At 42.8% G+C, this 19,315-nt stretch overlaps 1 protein-coding gene across 3 annotated transcripts in view; it reads right to left on the bottom strand.

Annotated features, from left to right (window-relative positions):
• The window catches only part of FAM163A (family with sequence similarity 163 member A), a 48,283-nt gene extending 43,347 nt beyond the window's left edge, over positions 1-4,936 (bottom strand). For 2 of the 3 annotated variants that reach the window (XM_079761855.1, XM_079761857.1), the window contains exon 1: positions 4,325-4,398. The gene's annotated coding sequence lies outside the window, so the exon portion shown is untranslated. Of the gene's footprint in view, positions 1-4,324; positions 4,399-4,817 lie in introns of those variants that run through there. The other variant, XM_079761856.1, reaches the window with a different exon arrangement.
• Positions 4,937-19,315: the final 14,379 nt, after the last annotated feature.

Genomic DNA, 19,315 nt, shown 5'->3' with positions numbered 1-19,315 from the left:
GCAATGAGCGGGGCTCTGAGTTCTCAGGCTATTTTTTCCAAACAGACTCCCAGCACAGACCTGCGGTGCAGAGACCACCCCGTTCACCTTCCTCCTTGGGTGCAGACACAGGGCCTCATAAGCCCATCCTCACCGCGCTTCTCAGCACTACATCTGGACCAAAGCAGAGGCAATGGCTCCTTCTCCTCCCTCCGTCCCTGGGAAACATCACACACAGTCCACTCAGCCCAGCCCTAATGCACACACAGAGATAGAAGCAAGACAGATGGAAATCCAAACCAAGAACGCTGCTTTGTCCCTGAACTGTGCCTTGTCCAAACCTATCCGGACTGCAAAGATTCCAGATCATCTGTCAAGGCATGAAATGCTCAGCCACATGCTGTTAACACCCAGACTGAGTTTGTGAGCACCTGTGTGCAGGTTACTGTGCAGAGAACAGGAAAGTCACTGAAGGGGGAGCAGAAAGGTGTTGTTTGCTTGATGGCCATGAGCCTGGCCTCTCACACACACCCGGTTAAGAGATTAAATGACATAATGTAGGCAGAGTGCTTAGCAGAGTGACTGAAATGAAGCCTAACCCCCACCACAGTGCAGGGGAGCCCCGTCTGGCGTGGCTGGAAGAAAGCCTTTCTTCCGCTGCTCCTGCTGCTCAGCAGCCTGTCCTACCTGAAGGCGGGGAGGCAGTGCCCGATACCTGCCTCCATCCCCTTCGTGCATCCTTTGGCCTCAAGGCTGGGTGATCAAGAAGGGAATTCTTGGGGGAGAGGGGACACAACTGAGCTGGGCATCTGTGCTGATAAAAAGCACCCAAAGGGGCATCCAGGGACACATTGACTGATAGTGTGACAACTCAAATAACCTTCCCTCCCCCTCTGGGGCAATAGAGCCCCAGAGCCCAGAATAATTTCCAACCCTTTTCTTTCAAGCGGATCTCTCTTCCTCTCCAAATACAACACCATAAATAAACAAACCTTATGCCCCTCAGATACCCAACCACAGTGCTCCTCCCGTGCCCTTATTAATGCCATCCGATTGCTGATGCTTTATCCTGTATAGGGGAACATTAGGGCAATAAAAAGAGGGGTAGTTTCCAGTTCTCCATTTTGCTTTCAAAGTTGGAGGATAAGATCTTGCCTATCCAGCTCCGAGAGGTCTAAACACACACACACAAAATTCCAGTTTTCCAAGCACAACCTGCATAGTGAAAGGAATTTTGGTTGGCCAGATACTAGGGGCTCTGTATGCTCTCACAGCCTGTTGGCTTTTATTACAGTAGGAACCTCTTAAGCAATGTGAGGGTATGTGTGTGTGTGGGGCGGGGGGTTTGTAGTCCCACACCATTCAGCTGGAAAAGAGCTTGAAAGAATGTCAGGCACAGAGCAAGGAGAATAATTTTTAAAATAGTTAATGCAATCACAAGGTTCAAAATTGAAAAGATACAAAGGGTTTACAGGTCCACTCTCCCTGGAGGCAACAGATATTATTAGGTTTTGTGTATATAGTTATGCACTGACAAGCAAATATCCTGGAACTCTCCCTCTCCCTCCTCTTTTATAACATGAACATTAGCATATTATAAACACTCTATGCATGTTTTCCACTTAGCCATGTATCTTGCAAATTGTTCCATGTCAGTTTTAGAGTAAGTTTCTCCTACTTTTTTTTTTTTTTTTTTATGGATGAAGAGGACAGTATTTGACTATCTGGAAGTACCACAAAGTATTTAACTACCCCCCTGTGATGAGTATATAGGTTGTTCTTTCACAGCTCAAATAATGCTACAATATACATATGTTTCTTTGTGCCCATAGGCAAGTATAACAGCAAGATAAATGTCTAAAAAAAATAACGGAACCACTCTGTCAATGGCATGGGCATTTCAAATTTTGAGAGATGCTTCTAAAATGCCTTCCAAAGAAGTGGTACCAATTTATTCTCCTACCTGCAACATCTGAAAGTGCCTGTTTTATCAGAACCTCATCAGTAGTTTATCAGTCTTTATGAAGTTTGCTAACTGAATGGTAAATAAGTATGTCATTGTAGTTTGCATTTTACATGTTAAAGAATTAAGCCTTGTGCATTAATTAAATCCCCGAGTCCTCCGTGGAGTGAAGAGCATGCATTTACCAGGCCAGCACTATCCGGGAAGCCTAACGGGGTCACAAACATCTCTTGTACACAATGGCTCTGGGTTTTCAGTTACCGCGTCTGTGTCAGTTCATGGCAGGAGAGTGGCCCTGTGGAAGGAGCAGGGACTTTGGAACCAGAGAGACCTGCATTTCAAGCACAGCTCTGCCACTCACCAGCTTAAAGACCTTAGCACATTATTTAACCTCTTCCAAACTCAGTCTCCTCACATGAAATATGGGGATAATAATACTGATTTCACAAAGCCTTGTATATGGCACATAGAAGGTACTTAATAAATGGCAGCAACTTTCCATCGGGCCAGATCCTAGACCTCAGGGCACTTTTCACAACTGGCAGAACCTGGAACAGCCCAGCTCGGGCCAAACAGCTCTTCTGTTAAATAGCTCCCCGGAGGGTTCCCAGCTCCTCCTCTGATCCACCCAGCCTCCTTCCACAGTTAGCAGGAGGTATCAAAAAAACCCCTCACTGTGCCCAGGGGGCAGGGGGGCTGTTTCTGTGCCAGGCTTCCCTGTTACCAAGGATGTTTGCATTCAGACAGAGGCTCTCTCTGGACTAAGCAGAGCTCATTTCCAATTACAGACAGGCAAGCTGGAGACAAAACAGAGATCCTTGGGCAAAACATGAGGGATTTGCCCTCATCAGCATCAGAGCCTTTCCCAAGCACAGTTTTCGATGAGGTCACAAAAGGCAGATTTCTAGTTCTGGCAGAAATGCCAGTGATGCCCCAAACAAGGTTTCTATGTACACATGGGACACCCCACCCCCACCCCACCCCCACCCCCACCCCCAGCCCCACCCCCACCCCCACCCCCACCCCCACCCCAAAGAACTTCAGAGGCTTTTCCCATTCCCACATGGTCCTGTCTCGTTTCATCCCCCAGGCTGTCGAAACTATAGCCATGCCCCTTATGTGCGAGGGGAAAAGATGCTATTGACTCAGCTAATGCCACAGCTAAACCTTGGGGAGCACATTTTAGCTCCTGTCTGGGTGCCAACATGACCCCTATCTCTATGTGCTGGGTTAGGTCCCCTCAGGCATGGAGCTGAGCCCTCCTGAGAGAGAACTGAGAAGTTATAACTGCTTTTGGAGAATATCCCTTTGCTCTGTGCTCCCCTAGAAGGAAAGGGGCAGGATCTGAGTGTACTTAGGCGCTCTGCACCAGCACACAAAGGAAACCGCCTTTCCCCTGAAGTCTCCGAATCCCCCGATTCTGAAGCAGAATGGATACACGGGATCTAAAGTCCCTGCATCATTGTTGGTCTCTTACGCGACATAAAATGTGGGTCTGGCTCAGACACTGGAGGATGTGGCAGGGCATTGGGATCCGACTGCACAGACTTCCACCCCTGCCAGTTGCACTGCCGCCTCTTCAGAAGCCCCTAGCCCAGCCCCTGAGGCTCCCCTCCTCCCAAACCCTGCCTCCAGCCTGGCCCTGAGCATGGGCTGGGGTTAGGGTTAGGGCTCCTGGCTGGATACCTACCCCCCAAAGTTGTGAGAAGAGCAAACTTCCAGATCCCCACAAACCCACTCAGAGAAAAGGAATGCCCAAGTGTGGCTGACAAACATGGGTGGTGTATGGAGCCCCAGAGTGCTGATGGAGAAGACAGATCTCCCCCGCTGCCTCCTTGGCTGCCTTGGGGGACCCAGGACACCACCCTTGCTGCCGGCCTGCTGAAGCCCAGCACTTGGTTCGCCCCAGTTTGGCCAGAGACGCGGAATGAAGGAGCAGAACTAGGCTTTCTTTCTGATCCGAGGCTTTTTGCTCACCCCCTTGTCTCTCTACTTGGGCCAAATCCTCCTCCAAGGCCACTGAGCGAGGGGGAGGGAGGGTGGCTTCGCTGGGGTTGGAGTCTGGAGCCCAGAAGGCCACACCAGCCCCAAGGGATGGGGGTGCGGGCCACCGGCTCTGGGGCCTTAGGAAGACTTGCCTGGTGGCCCAGGTGAGGGTCCGGTCTCTCCAGTCCCGTCCTGGACCCTAATGCACAGTCGGAGATGGTGAAGCACGCCGCTAACGCACCGCCTCCCTCCTCATTTATACAACTCCAGGAAAAGCTGCAGCAAACCTAGCCCGGTGGCCAGGCGGGCCCAGAGGTGCCTGCGCTCTCGGACCCACCTGGCCGCACAGACGGACCGGGCTGCCCCCCCCACTCGGTCCCCGCGCCTCTCACTCACGCGCGCCCAGCGCTCAGGCCACTGCATGGTCCTCGGGTGGCGGCGGCACGGAGGAGCAGCCGCCGCGTCCGGTGGGTCCGGCTGAAGGAGGAGGTGCCGGAGGAGACCGGCGGGGCGGGGCGGGGCGGGGAGGGGAGGAGGCGAGCGCGGGCGCTGCACTCTGGGGCAGGGACTCCAGGCCGGAGCCGCCCACCTCCCCCAGCACTCCCGCGCCCTTCCGAGTGAACGGCTGACTGTGCAGAGAGGGAGAGCCGACTGCAGCCCCGGCCCCAGCCCAGCCCGACAGCGCCAAGGTCAAGATCGAGATGGACAGTGGGCGGCCGCCCCGGACGCGCTTATCCGGGTACAGAGGCGCACTTTCGAGGGACATCCGCGCGCGCGGAGCCGGGTGTCCTGCGGGGTCCTCCACTCGCCCCGGACCCCGTCCCCTCCCTCCTTTCCCTTCCACGGAGGAACCCAGGTGCCCAGGAGCGCCCCAGCCCGTCACCATTACCGAGGCTGAGCCGGCTCCGCGCCTGAGGCAACTCCCGCGGGGTCTGCGCTCGTCCTTTCGGGCACCAGGGACCGGGGTGGCGCTCTGAGTACTGGCCCTGCCCGGAGCCAGCCCAGAACCTCCTGGCCCCTCCAGGTGGGGGGGGGGGGGCAGGTACTGAGCAACCTGATTGGCGCTGGCCCCACCCCCGGGAGAACCCCCCACCAGAGCCTGTTCACACAAGGGCCAAGGGCGGGGATAAAACGGCGCAGGCAGGTGCCTTCCTTCCCAAGAGCCTTCCTCCAGCTCCGCTGTCCTTTTGGCTAAGAAACGGACCCGCGGACAGGGAACGGGCGCGCTCTGTCCGGACAGGTGCAGCACGGAAACCCTGAGAACAGGGCGTAGGACCAGGTATGCCGCTGCCCGCAGGGCTTTGCCTAGCGACCGCCTGAAAGGCTCATACGTTTTCCTTTTTCTGGCCCACACGGCCCCTGAAGTCCAATGACACCCGATGTCCCGGCCGTTGAGGGGCACCCCGGCCTCCGGGCTGAGCAGTGTGTAATTATAGTTGTGATGGGGAGATCTGACAGGAAAGAAGCAAAGCCGGCCGCCGCTGCACCCACAGTTAATGTTTAAAAGCCTACCAGTTGCTTCTGTGCTGTACCCCTAACGACACTTCCTGACCTCAGTCTGCTCTGAGAACATGCCGAAGGAGATGGAAGGGAACGGTCACTTTTTAGCAGGTCCAAAGCATCTCAACATGGAACCCTTCCCTGCCCTGGTCTGCTCATCTTCTGCTAACTCTGCTCTCCAATCCTGGCTGGACTGAAGACCCGGAGGAGGGAGAGATGGGGCCATCCAGGTTAATGCTCAAACAGGGAGTATTCTCCTCAAATCAAATGTGTTCTTTCTCATACCCTGGATGATTCAAGTCAATGGTGAATAATGCATCAATAAAAAAAAATAACATATAATAAAATAAAAAGCTTGGTCCCTCAGCCCAGGTCCAACTTATAAAGGAGAGGGAGTTAAGAAATTTAGCACTTGGAGCAACCTGTATTATTCCTAAATCACTGTTCTAAAAAAACACAAGCAAACATCCAAACGCAAGCTACCCACCTGATCCTTCCAGCAGGTTCACCGGTGGCTTCAACACTCCACTTATTTCCTCTCTCTTATCACAGGTTTTTAATTTTGACCTCAGATTTTCACATGCTGCCTTTTCTCACACGAACTTCACACCTACATTCCTCCATCTCATTTCTTCTCAAAGGCAAAACTGAAATATGAAGAGATGTGTTACTTGGTTATAAACAATTAGACGAAAGTGAAGACAGGATACATGTACAGCCTCATGAGTCATCATAAACCAAAGCTGTGCAATCAGCACCCAGGTCATTGCCATCACCCCAGAACCTCCCCTGCCCACCAATTTCCATTCATAGCCCTTCCCTTCTCTTCCCCCTAAAGCAACAGCGATCCTTACTTTATAGTATTTACTTCCTTTATATCTTTAAAGTTTTATAAAATTGTTAAGCATCCCTAAAGTTTTACTTTCTGTTTAGCATGAACTTGTGTGTGTGTGCGCGCGCGTGCGCTTCAGACCTCTTTTTTCACTTGGTTATGTCTGTGAGGTCATTCATTTTTGTTGCATGTAGTTGTAGTTGGAGCCACTACAAATAATACTGCTAATAAAGTCCTTGTATATATCTCCAGGTGTGCAAGTGCAAACTTTTTAGGGTGTATACCTTGGAGTAGAATTGCTGGGCTATAAATTATGCTTATATAACTTTATTAAAGAATACCATATTGTTTTCCAAGGTGTTCATTCAAATTTACACTCCCACCAAAGATGGATGGTAGTTCCAGTTGCTCCACATCCTTGCCAAAACATCGTATTAGACTTCTTAATTTCTATCAATCTGGTGGATGCGTAATTGTATCAAAATTGTGATCTTCATTTCATACCCTTAATTTCTAATAAGGCTGTGTGCTTTTACATGTGTTTGTAGCCTATTTGAATTTTGTCTTGTGAAGTGCTTGTTCAAATCTTTACCTATTTCTACAGTGAGTCATCTGACTTTTTCTTGATTCATAAAAGCTTGTTGTTTATTCTGGCTATATGCCTTCGTCAGTTATAGGCTGCAAGTATCTTCTTCTACTTGTTAATCTCGATCATTTGATCAAGAATAATTTTTAAAATCAGAATGTTTATTTTGAGATAATTGTAGATTCACATGCAATTGTAAGAAATAAGACAGATAGATCCCAGGTACCCTTTACCCAGTTTGTCCCATTGTTAACATCTTGCAAAACTTCAGTGCAATATCAAAACCAGGATATTGATATTGACATTGGCATTGAGACACTCAAGATACAGAACAAAACCAGAAGAATCCCTCATATTTCCCTTTTATAGTCACTTCTACTTCCCTTTGACACCCCTCCCCATCCCTAACCTCTAGAGACCACTTAACTGTTTACCATTTATAAAATTGTGGAATTTCAAGAATGTTATATAAAGGAAATCATACAGTATGTAATCTTTTAAAAATTTTCCAGTGTAATTTTGGGAGATTCATCTAGGTTTATTTATTGGGTGGTATGGATGTATCATGGTTTGTTTAACCATTCACTCACTCATATAAAAGACATTTAGCTGTTGTTCCTTCCCCCACTCCCAGTTTTGAGCTATTACTAATAAACCTGCTATAAACATTCATGTACAAGTTTTTTTGTGAACATGAGTTTCATATCTCTGGGATAAATGCCAAGGAGTAAAATTGCTGGACCATATGGTAGTTGCATGCTTAGATTTTTAAGAGACTGCCAACTTGTTTTCCAAGATAGCTGTACCATTTTGCATTCCACTAGCAATGTATAAGTGACCCAGTTTCTCCACATCCTTGCAAGCATTTTATGTTGTCACTAGTTTTTAAGTTTTAGCCATTTGACAGGTGTATAGTGATATCTTATTGTAGCTTTAATTTTCATTTCCTGATGGCTAATGATGTTGAACATCTTTCCACTTACTTATTTGGCATCTATATTTCCATCTACATATTCTCTTTGGCTATCTATTTATCTTTGGGGCATTTCTAATTGGATTTTTTAGTTTGGTTTTGTTTTACAAAAACATTGTTGAATTTTGACAGTTCTTTTTTTTTTTCTTTCCAATTTTTTTTATTAAGGTATTATATGTGTACATATCTTACCATTGCCCCCTCCCACCCCACTCCCATATATGCCCTCACCCCCCCGAGTTTTGCATCCATTGGTTATGCTTATATGCATGCATACAAGTCCTTTGATTGATCTCTTATCTCCCCCATCTCTCCCTAACCTTCCCCCTGTAATTTGACAGTCTGTTTGATGCTTTACTGTCTCTGTATCTATCTTTTTGTTCAATTTTATAATGTTCTTTATTATCCATAAATGAGTGAGATCATGTGGTATTTTTCTTTCATTGACTGACTTATTTCACTTAACATAATGTTCTCCAATTCCATCCAGGTTGCTGCAAATGATGAGAATTCCTTCTTTTTTATGGCAGCATAGTATTCCATTGTGTAGATGTACCACAGTTTTCTGATCCAGTCATCTGCTGACGGGCACCTAGGCTGTTTCCAAATCTTAGCTATGGTGAATTGTGCTGCTATGAACATAGGGGTGCATATATCCTTTCTGATTGGTGTTTCTAGTTTCTTCGGATATATTCCCAGGAGTGGGATTACTGGGTCATATGGGAGTTCCATTTTCAGTTTTTTGAGGAAACTCCATACTGTTCTCCACAGTGGCTGCACCAATCTGCATTCCCACCAGCAGTGCACGAGGGTTCCTTTTTCTCCGCATCCTCGCCAACACTTGGAATTTTGACAGTTCTTTAGTCTACCTAGTCCTTAGGCAGATATGTAGTTTGAAAATATTTTCTCCCAGTCTGTAGGTTGTCTTTTTACCCCCTCTACATGGATTTTACAGAGAAAGTTTTTAATTTTAATAAGGTCCACATTTTCACTTTTTCATACAATGGGTCATGCTATTGGTGTAAATCTATCTAAGAATTCTTAGCCTAGCCCTAGATACCAAAGATTTAGATGTCGGTATCAAGTTGACAAATTTTCCTTCTATTCCTATTTTTGTGAAAGTTTTTGTTATAAATGGGTATTGAATTTTGTTGAATGCTTTTACATCGGGTTATATAATCATGTGATTTTGTTCCTTTTTTAGCCTGTTAACATGGTAGATTACATTGATTGAAAACAACCAGCCTTGCATTCCTGGAATAAAGCCCACAGGGCTTAGTATATAAATTTTATATATTGCTTGAAACAATATTTACTAATATGTTTTAAAGCATTTTGCATCTATATTCATGAGAGACATTGGTCAGTAGTTTTATTTTTGGTTTTGGTATCAGGGTAACACTAATGTCATAAAATGAATTGGGAAGTGTTCCCTCCTCTTCTATTAATGGAAGAGTTTGTGAGGGATTGGTGTTAATTCACCTTTAAACATGGTAATTCATCAGCTATCTGGGACTGGGTTTTTCTTTGTGAGTAGTTTTTAAATTATCAATCAATATCTACTTGCTATAGGTATATTCAGATTTTTCTATTTCTTCTTGAGTCAGTGTCAGTAGTTTGCATCTTTGTAGGAATTTGTCCATTTTATTTAGGTTTTCTAATTTGTTGGTGTACAATTGTTTATAGCATTCCTTCATCATCCATTTTATTTCTGTACAGTTGGTAGATTACCTCCCTTGCATTCTTAAGCTTAGTAATTGGAGTATTTTTTTTTTTTGTCAGTCTAGCTGAAGGTTTGTCAATATTGTAGATTTTTTCCAATAACTAGTTTTGGTTTCATTGATTTTACATTTATTTTCTATTATACTTATTTCCACCTTAACCTTTTTATTATTTCCTTCCTTCCTTCTTGCTTTGGGTTTAGTTTATTTTTTTCTAGTTTTCTATGGTGGAAGTTTAGGTAATGAATTTGAGAGCTTTCTTATTTTTTTAATATTGCTGTTTACTGGTATAAATTTTTCTCTTAGCACTGCTTTTGCTGCATAAGTTTTGGTGTGTTGTTTTTATTTTCATTCATCTCAAATTTTCTAATTTCCCATGTGATTTCTTCCTTGACCTATTGGTTATTTGGGAGTGTATTAATTTATTCATATTTCTGAAATTCTCAAATGTATTTCTGTTAGTATTATCTAATTTTATTCCATTCTGGTAAGAGAACATGCTTCCTATGATATCAGACCTTTAGAATTTATTGAGGCTTATTTATGGCCTAACATATGGTCTATCTTAGAGAATGTTTCATGTGCTGTTGTTGGGTGGAGTGTACTATGGATGTATATCTAGTTGTTTTATAGTGTTGTTCAAGTCTTCTATATCATTATTGATCTTCTGTCTAGTTTTCTATCTATGATTGAAAGTGGGATTTTGGAAGTCTCCAACTTTTGTTTGTTGAACTGTCTCTTTCTCCCTTCAATTCTATCACTTTTTGAGCTATAATGCCATTTTTCAGATCTGAATATGCAAGCACAACTTTCAAAGTTTCACCATTAAGTATAACATTTGCAGGTCTTTGTAGATGCTCTTTATACAGAAGGAAACTTCTCTCATTCCAGTGGCCATGGCATTTTGCAGTATGACTTTGTACTTCTACCCTGAAGAAGTGGGGTCTCTTTCTTCACCTCTTAGACTCTGGCTGTCCTTGGGACTTACCAACAGAATACGGTGGAATATGGTGCAAATAATATTGCATGAGTTCCAAAGTCCAAGGCTTAAGAAAGAAGCCTTGTAACATCTTCCCTTGTCATGTTAGAGCCCCGAGACCACCATGGTGTAAAGAAACCCAGGATGAAAGACCACGTAGAGAAAGAGCATCCACTTTTGCCATATACTGTTCATTAGGAGTAAGTCACTAAATCCAGCCCACACCCAAGTATAAGTACTGTTCCCCTTCCCATTGACCTTACCCTAGAGCAGTGGTCGGCAAACTCATTAGTCAACAGAGCCAAATATCAACAGTACAATGATTGAAATTTCTTTTGAGAGCCAAATTTTTTAAACTTAAACTTTTAACGCCACTTCTTCAAAATAGACTCGCCCAGGCCGTGGTATTTTGTGGAAGAGCCACACTCAAGGGGACAAAGAGCCGCATGTGGATCGAGAGCCGCAGTTTGCCGATCACGGCCCTAGAGTGTATGATCCCAACCCACAGCAGGGGGTGGGGCAGCAGCCACACCTTGGGTGAACCACGGACTCCAACTTTAGATCTCTAATCAGAAGCCTCAAATGCCCCCCAGTGGCCCCAACTGTAAAGCTCATTTCTTTGTACTTCTATCTTCTCTTGGTGCTTAAAGCCAGTAATTCTTCATTAACTTGTTAGCTCTTCGGTGTTTTTCAGATTTAAAACATATTTTAATTTAGAAAATAAACTTTTAATCAACCTTTTATTTATCTTCAGCTTATACTTCAGGAGGCTGGGTCTGAATTACTTAATCTGCCACTATCGGAAGCCATGACATGTGTTAATGTACTGTTGTTTTAATCTGCGGGGACTTATTTTGGCTGAAAACAGCCTTTCTGCTAAAGATATATAGGATAACATCAAGGGAAAAAGTACCCATATCCTTTGCTCTCTTATAGCCAAGTCAATAATATTTATCTATTGACTTTCATTATAAAATCAAAGGACCATTTGCCTGGCCATTGTGGCTCAGTTGGTAGGGGTGTTGACCTGCACACAGAAAGATCACAGGTTCCATTCCCGGTCAGGGCACATACCTAGGCTTCGGGTTCAATCCCTGGTTGGGACACATGCTGGAGGCAACCAATCAATGTTTCTCTTTCACGTCAATGTTTCTCTCTCTCCCCTTCTCTTATCTCTAAAAATCAATGAAAAATGTCCTCAGGTGAAGATTATAAAAAAGCAAAGTAACATTTAGACAGGGGCCACATCACTTAACAGAAGTGAGATGATACTCAGACATCAATCTAGTCTCCTTGGCCAGTGGAAACATTTCCTCCTCCCTTACCTGAGGAGGCTGTTCTTCATTGTCCAAAACAGTTTTGGCGGTGTTGGTATAACTGGGGAAAGTATTTTTTAAATCTAAAAACAGGTTCTTCTGTTGCAAGCTTCCAGAGATATCAAAAAGGAGAGTTAGTTTAATTTCTTCCATATGGCCAACTCTGCCATCTGACATTCATGCCATGTATTAAATCAGAGTTAGGATTTAAGTTTGCTTTTTAAAGATGTCATGTACTGCTTAATCAGTAATTAAGACCACAGATTTCTCTAGAGAGGGACCAGATTATGAAGCCTAGATCAATGGGTTTTCTCTTATACAAGCCTATACTTCCTTATCCACAATTTGAAATTTAAAAATGTCCAAAAGTTAGTTTCTTTCTATGGCATTGGTTTCTACTTTATATCAAATGACAAGAAAGGGAATGTTACCAGGGGCTTCCTCCTTCCCAGAAGCTCACTGCCGGTCCTCTGGGGCCAGAGGCCAAGTGCTGCTTTGACCCAGCAAAGCCACATCAGAGACCAGATGTGAAGGCTGCCTGGCTGTAACATCTGTCACCGTGATCTCCAGGACTGTTTGGAATGACTTTGCCTACTTTGATGGGAGTGGGGGCTCTCCTTTGGTTTCCCCCAAAGAGGAAACCCATTCCTTTTCAAAGGTGTACAAACATTACAGAGGCTTAGCCTTGATTTTCCACTACTGGTTTAAAACCACTTTATGGATGTCAGCACATGGCCTTCTGATGGCTTCCCTAATGCAGTCAGTGCTTGCAAGTGGGAGGATAAATGCCCCTGTGCAATATGAAAGGTGAGTAGGCTGGAAGATTGGTGGGTAAGGGCTCTTTGAAATACCCAGCCTATCTTCCTTCCAGACTCAAGCACCATCCTCATTTCTGCCAGGGCTGATGGGAGGCCAGGCCCCAGAGGTAGGAGGCTGATGCTCAAATCTCCTAATGGAGCTTGACAGCAGCAGGATTAAAAGCACAAATGCAACACCCAGAAAGCAGCGCAGGGAAGCATATGCACCCTTTCTATGCCCATTCTCCTGCTATTGGCGCTTTCTTTTAGAGAGAGAGCTGAACCATAAGATAAATCTTTTCATAGAAACAGAGGTTTAAAAAAATAATAGTGATGAAAGAGCTTTGGATAGTGAGTGGGAAAAGAGGGCATAAGTGAAGTTTGCTGTGAGGTTTCCAAGGGCCAGGAGCTGGGATGGTCTGCAGAACAAATTCCTTTTGGGAAGCAGAGATCAGTGTGCAAAGGACAAAACGACAGTTGCGGTAATGCTACCATGCTAGCGAGATTCATTTGTCAAACCAGGCCAACTCTGAAGGCAATTAACTGACTTCTCTCAGGACACAGTGAGGACTGTTACAGGCAAGTGCAAGCCTTCTCAGACTGGCCCAGCCTCGTGACTTTTTCTCCCCTGACCTCCTCAGCACAGGACCTCCCGGCTCTACATTTCCACTCTGGCATGAAATTGTTGCCTTGCCCTGTTATTGTACTGTTTCATCTGGTTTTCCCTTGCCTCCCCAGTGAAATTCTAAGATCCTTGAGGGTAAAGCAATGCATTGAAACTAATTCAAAAATATTTACAGAATGTCTGTCTATACTCTATATTCAACTGAAAGGAATTCAAAGAAGTTTAAAGGGACTCACAGTCACAGTTGAAAAAACAAGTTGCACACAAAACAACTATATGTCAGTGCAAGGCAACGGGTGACTGAAGTCACAAATACATGGGATGATATAATGAACATACACTGTATTGCTTTGGGAAAAGGAGACTGTGCTAGAGAGTCAACAAGGGAGGGCTTTTAAGAAGCAACAACTCCAAGGGAAGAAGCTTCAGGGTGCTTGCTGCCTTTCAGCGGGCAGGAGGACAGAGGGTCTATTCTGACCGTCAGCCATGAAGATGAGAAGGAATGTTCTCTTCCCAGAACGATAGCCAGCAGGGTACAAACAGGTGCATTTACTGAGAACGCTGGGATTAACTAACTGATTCTTCAACAGGACTTGGGGCACAGATGCCGAGGTTTGGAAACATCTGGATCTGCTGCCTGGGAAGTGAGTCCGTGCCTTGCAGAACAGCACTGCAGTGACTTAAGGAGGATCATCAGCCCACTTTCCCTTCTGCAAGTTGCTTTGTCTTTTTATCCCCGTGGATAGTCTTTGTCCATTTAAGTGATGACAACCAGGGAAAGGTGTCTATTTGGCAGACATTTAGCAAAAAAAAAAGACCAAATAAACCACAAACATGCCAACACCCCCCCCCTCCCGGATTTGTCTGGAAAATATGGAAATGCCAGAAAACCTGTCTAGAGACAACAAATTCCCTGGGTGCTCTCACATTCGCCCTATGACCAAGCTGAAGGTCTGACAGAGCAGCAGAGAAAAAAGGAGAAAGATCACTTACTGTCTGAGATTCGTACTTCGCAGCACCTTCCAACACATGATTTCAAGCTGAAATGAGCTGTCATCTAAGTGCATCCTATGAGCACCAAATGCACTCTGACAGGCCACTTAAAACGCAAAGGCCTTCCATTACAATTTCTCAAAGAGCAGCTTTTGGCCAACAGTGGCCAGAGATACACCATGATTCATAAGTCCAGGTAACTCTTTGAGTCACTGTACATTCCCAGGACTCAAATAAGACAATCATAGATGGAAAACACTTTAAGGAAACAATGAACTTGGACTAGACATAGAAAGGACTAGGGATAGGAAATATAACACTAAGAACAACTCTGTGCCACTCTGTGCCAGGCACTGGGCTCAGCACTTTATATGCTCTACTTCAGTTAGCCTGCACCACGGTCCAGCTACTGCCCCATCTCTCTGCCCACTGACAGCAGATCTCTACAGTGAGTGTCTAACATGGTCCCCACTGTCATAGGCTAACACTGTCTCACTTTCTAGTCATTCTTTTGCCCATTATAACCCAGCTCCTTTCCCTACCCTCCACTGCCAAGGTCACCAACCATCTTCATGTTGGGAAACCTTATAGACATACCACTGCATCTTACTCCCTACTTAACCTTTTGGCAACATTTGCCAGAGCTGGCCATGATCTCCTTGAGAATCTCAAAGGCTGGTCCTTCTCAGGCTACTTTATTTTTCTCATAGGATTTATCAATAACCAAAGTTCTTTTGTGTCTCTCTAAGACTAGAATGTAAGCTCACTAAGGATAGGGGCTCTGTTTTGTTCGCTGCTCTGTCCACCGGACCTAGAATAGTACTTGGCATCACTGCCCCTGGGACAAACACTGGAGGATTAAGGGAAATGGATGGGAGGGAGATCTTTTTCTGTAGATACTTTTGAATCTTCTAACTTTTGTACAGTATGTACGTTAGTAGCTGTAAAAATAATAATTGCACAAAATTTCCGAAACATTGGATTTTACACTATGGGTAGTTAAGGAATCTTGAGAAGTCCTTCATCCCTCTGCCCTAACTTTTACAGGGCCCAACTGCCCTACATATTGTTTTAGAGGAAGAGGAAAGAACACAGATGGGAAATGATTTTTGTATGTCATCTTGATAGTTAATTTTGGTTTTCTTGTCATCTCACTCAAACGCTACTATATTAGCAGTTATTTTTGTTAGATATTATCGGTAGCCATTCATGAATCTGAGAAAACATTATACTTGGGGAAGATTGACATTTTTCATCAACCCCATAATCCTGGGAACATTTGCAGTGGGATTCCTTGGATGTTGACTGTCCTTGGAAACGGGGAGCCAATTCAGGTTTTATTAAACCTGGCCCAGGTTTCTGGCCACAGATGCAAACTTCTCATCTATAATTAAGCAGACGATAACTTTGCAGGGAAGAAAGGTGATTCGTGAGCCCAAGATAGATTCAAGATGGTGTATGCCCCTCTCTCTGCCAAAATGTCAGACGTGGCCTCTGTGGGTCTGGACCACATCGTGGGAGTCACCACCAAGGTGTGGGGGTCATAAATCATAAAAACAGATGAAGGCACTCTGCAGGGTTCTTGCCATGAATCATTCTTCTTTTTTTGGGACCCAATTTTTTTGGGACAATCCTCGAGAGTTTGTGTTCTAATACTTGCCAAGAATGAGGTTGTGAGCAACAGGCTTACCTACACAATGCCATTCAGTGATGGAGATTTCTAGTTTTCACTAGAAATCACATTTACTTTTAAACAAATTAATCCTTATGCCAATTCTTTTTATTCCAAAGGCATTGCAAGTATTATTACAAAAGCTACTATTCCAAATCCCACTAGGGAAAGCTGTTCATTCCTAAAGATCTAGGGGTTCATACATAAATTGCCATAAGGGAAAACTAATGTCCACTTGAGTACCTCTAACATGCCTGCATTGAAATTTGGAAAAGAAGGATCAGTGACTAATATACTCTGTAAATACTCTTCATGAAACATGAAGGGTAGGACAAAAATTATTGCTAAACCCAAGATCACGAAGATTTATGCCTGTATTTTCCTTTAAGAGTTTTACAGTTGCAGTTCTTAAATTAGGTCTTTGATCCATTTTCTGTTAATTTTGTATATGATGCAAGGTAGGGTCCAACTTAATTCTTTTTCATGTGGCTATCCATTTGTCCCAGCACCATTTGTTGAAAAGACAATCCTTTTCCCAAGGGTACAATCCTTGGCACCCTTGTCAAAAGTCAATTGACCACAAATGTATGGGTTTATTACCTATCAATTCTGTCCCATTGATTTACATGTCTATACTTATGCAAATACCCACAGTTTTGATTACTGTAGCTTTATAGTAAGTTTTGAAATCTGAAAGTGTAAATCTTTTAACTTGGTTCTCTTTTTCCTCCCACCCAATGTTGTTTTGGCTATTCTGAGTCCCCTGAATTAATATCTTTAAATTTTAGGACCAGCTTATCAATTTCTACAGAAAACCAGCTGGGATTTTGATAAGGGTTGTATTGATCAGTTTAGAAATATTGACTTCTTAACTATATTAAGTTTTCCAATACGTGAACATAGACTGTCTTTTCATTTATTTAGGTTTTCTTTCTTTCAGTAACATTTTGTAGTTTTAGTGTACAGGTCTTGGACTTCTGTTAAATTTATTCCTACATGTTTTATTCTTTATAATGCTATTGTAAATTGAATTGTTTTAATTTCATTTTCAGATTGTTCATTGCTAGTGTAAAGGAAAACAATTGATTTTTGTATATGGATCTTATATCTGAAACCTTACTGAATTTGTTTCTTAGCTCTAATAGGTTTTGTGTGTGTTTATTAGGGTTTTCATTTATATGAGATCATGTTATATACAAATTGAGATAGCTTTTCTTCCTCTTTTCTAATCTGAATGCCTTTTTAGTTATCTGATTGTCCAAACTTGAACCTCCAGTATAATGTTGAATAGAAGTCACACAAGTACACATATTGTCTTGTTCCTGATCTTTTGGGGAAAGCTTTCCGTCTTTCACCATTATGTCCAATGTTACCAGAAGGGTTTTCTTCAAGGCCCTTAGTCAGTTGAGGAAGTTCCCTTCTATTCCTAGTTTGTTGAGTGTTTTAATAATAAAAGGGTGTTGGATTATGGCAAATTCTTTTCTGTATCTATTGAGAAAATCGTGGTTTCTGTATATATTTTTAGTTAATGTTTTAGTGGTTGCTATAGGGATTCCAATTAACATCCTAAATCAGCAGTCGCCAACCTTTCAGACCTCACAGACCACCAGTTGGCGACCTAAATTATAGCAAATACTTCAGATTAATACCAACTTTCAATTCAATTTCAATAGTGTGATGGTTAATTTTATGTAAAAACTTGACTGGGTCATGTTTTTTGGTATTTGGTCAAACATTATTCTGGGTGGGTATCTCTTTAAGGTGTTTTTTTTAAATGAGATTAACATTTAAATTTCATGGATTGAATAAAGCAGGTGTAGGTGGACCTCATATAACCAGTAGAAGGCCTGAACTAAACAAAAGGAGTGATTTTCTCTTGAGTAACAGAGAATTCCCCTGCCTGACTGTCTTTAACCTGGAACATTGGCTTTTCCTTACCTTCAGGCTTGAGCTGAAACACTGGCTCTTCCTGGGTCTTGAGCCTGCTGGCCTTCGAACATGAACTACACCATTGGCTCTCCTGGGTCTTCAGCTTGTTGACTAACCCTGCAAATCTTGGGATCTGTCAGACTCCATGATCACATAAACCAACTCAGAATGAATGAACGAATGAATGAATGAATGAATATCCTACTGGTTCTGTTTCTCCTATATGGTGCCATTTCCCTCCTTCTTCATGTTACTGTTTTCATATAAATTACATTTTTATACATTACATATCCATCAATACAAATTTATAATTATTACCTTATACATTTGTATTTTAAATAAGAAGAAAAACAGTTAAAACAAAAAATATATTTTACCATCTTATATATTTATCTATGTAGTTACCATTACTGGTGCTCTTTATTTCTTCATGTGGATTTGAGTTACTGTCTAATGTCATTTCAGCATGAAAGGGCTCATTATATTATTTCTTAGAGAGCAAGTCTGCTAATAACAAATTCAGTTGTTAATTTATTTTGGAATGCCATAATTTCTCACTCATTTTCAAAGGATATTTTTACTGGCTATAGAATTTTTATTGACAGTCTTTTTCTTTCAGCATTTTGAATAGGTCATCTCATTGCCTTCTGGTCCCAATAGTTTCTGATGAAAAACAAGCTGTTTGAGGATTCCTCGTATGTGATGAATTACTTCTCTCTTGTTGCTTTCAATATTATTTATCTTTGGATAGCTTGATTGTGATGTGTCTAGGTGTCGATGTGTTTGAGCTTATTTGATTGGAGTCCATTTGGTTTTTATTTTGTATCAAATTTGGGAAGTTTTTGGCCATTATTTCTACAAATATTTCTCTTAGAGCCCATTCCTCAAGTTAAAAATGTGTCCCTTGACATTGGTCTTAGTGGTGTTTTTGTGAATTTGACTCCAAAGGCAAGTTAAACAAAAGTAAATAAACAAATGGGACTACATCAAACTAAAAGTTTTATACAGCAAAGGAAACCATCAACAAAACAAAAAGGCAACCAACTGAATGGGAAATATATATTTGCATAAGATATTTCCAATAAGAGGTTTAATAACCAAAATATATAAAGAACTTATACAACCCAACAACAGAAAACACACAACACAATTAAAAAATTGTCAGAGGATCAGAACAGAAAATTTTCCATTGAAGGCATATAGATGGCAAACAGGCACATGAAAAGATGTTCAATATTACTAATTATTAGGGAAATGAAATCAATACCACAATAAGCTATCACCTCACACCTGTTAGAATGGCTAATATAAAAAAATAAAAAATAAAAGTGTTAGAGAGGATGTGGAGAAAAGGGAACCATCATACACTGTTGGTGGGACTGTAAATTGGAACAATCACTATGAAAAATAGTATGGAGATTCCTCCAAAGATTGAGAGCTACTATGTTATCCAGTAATTCCTCT

The sequence above is a fragment of the Cnephaeus nilssonii genome, assembly GCF_951640355.1.
Source record: "Cnephaeus nilssonii genome assembly, chromosome: 21".
Classification (NCBI taxonomy): Eukaryota; Metazoa; Chordata; class Mammalia; order Chiroptera; family Vespertilionidae; genus Cnephaeus; species Cnephaeus nilssonii.
The sequence above is the reverse complement of the archived record's forward strand: the minus strand, read 5'-3'. Positions and strand labels throughout refer to the sequence as shown.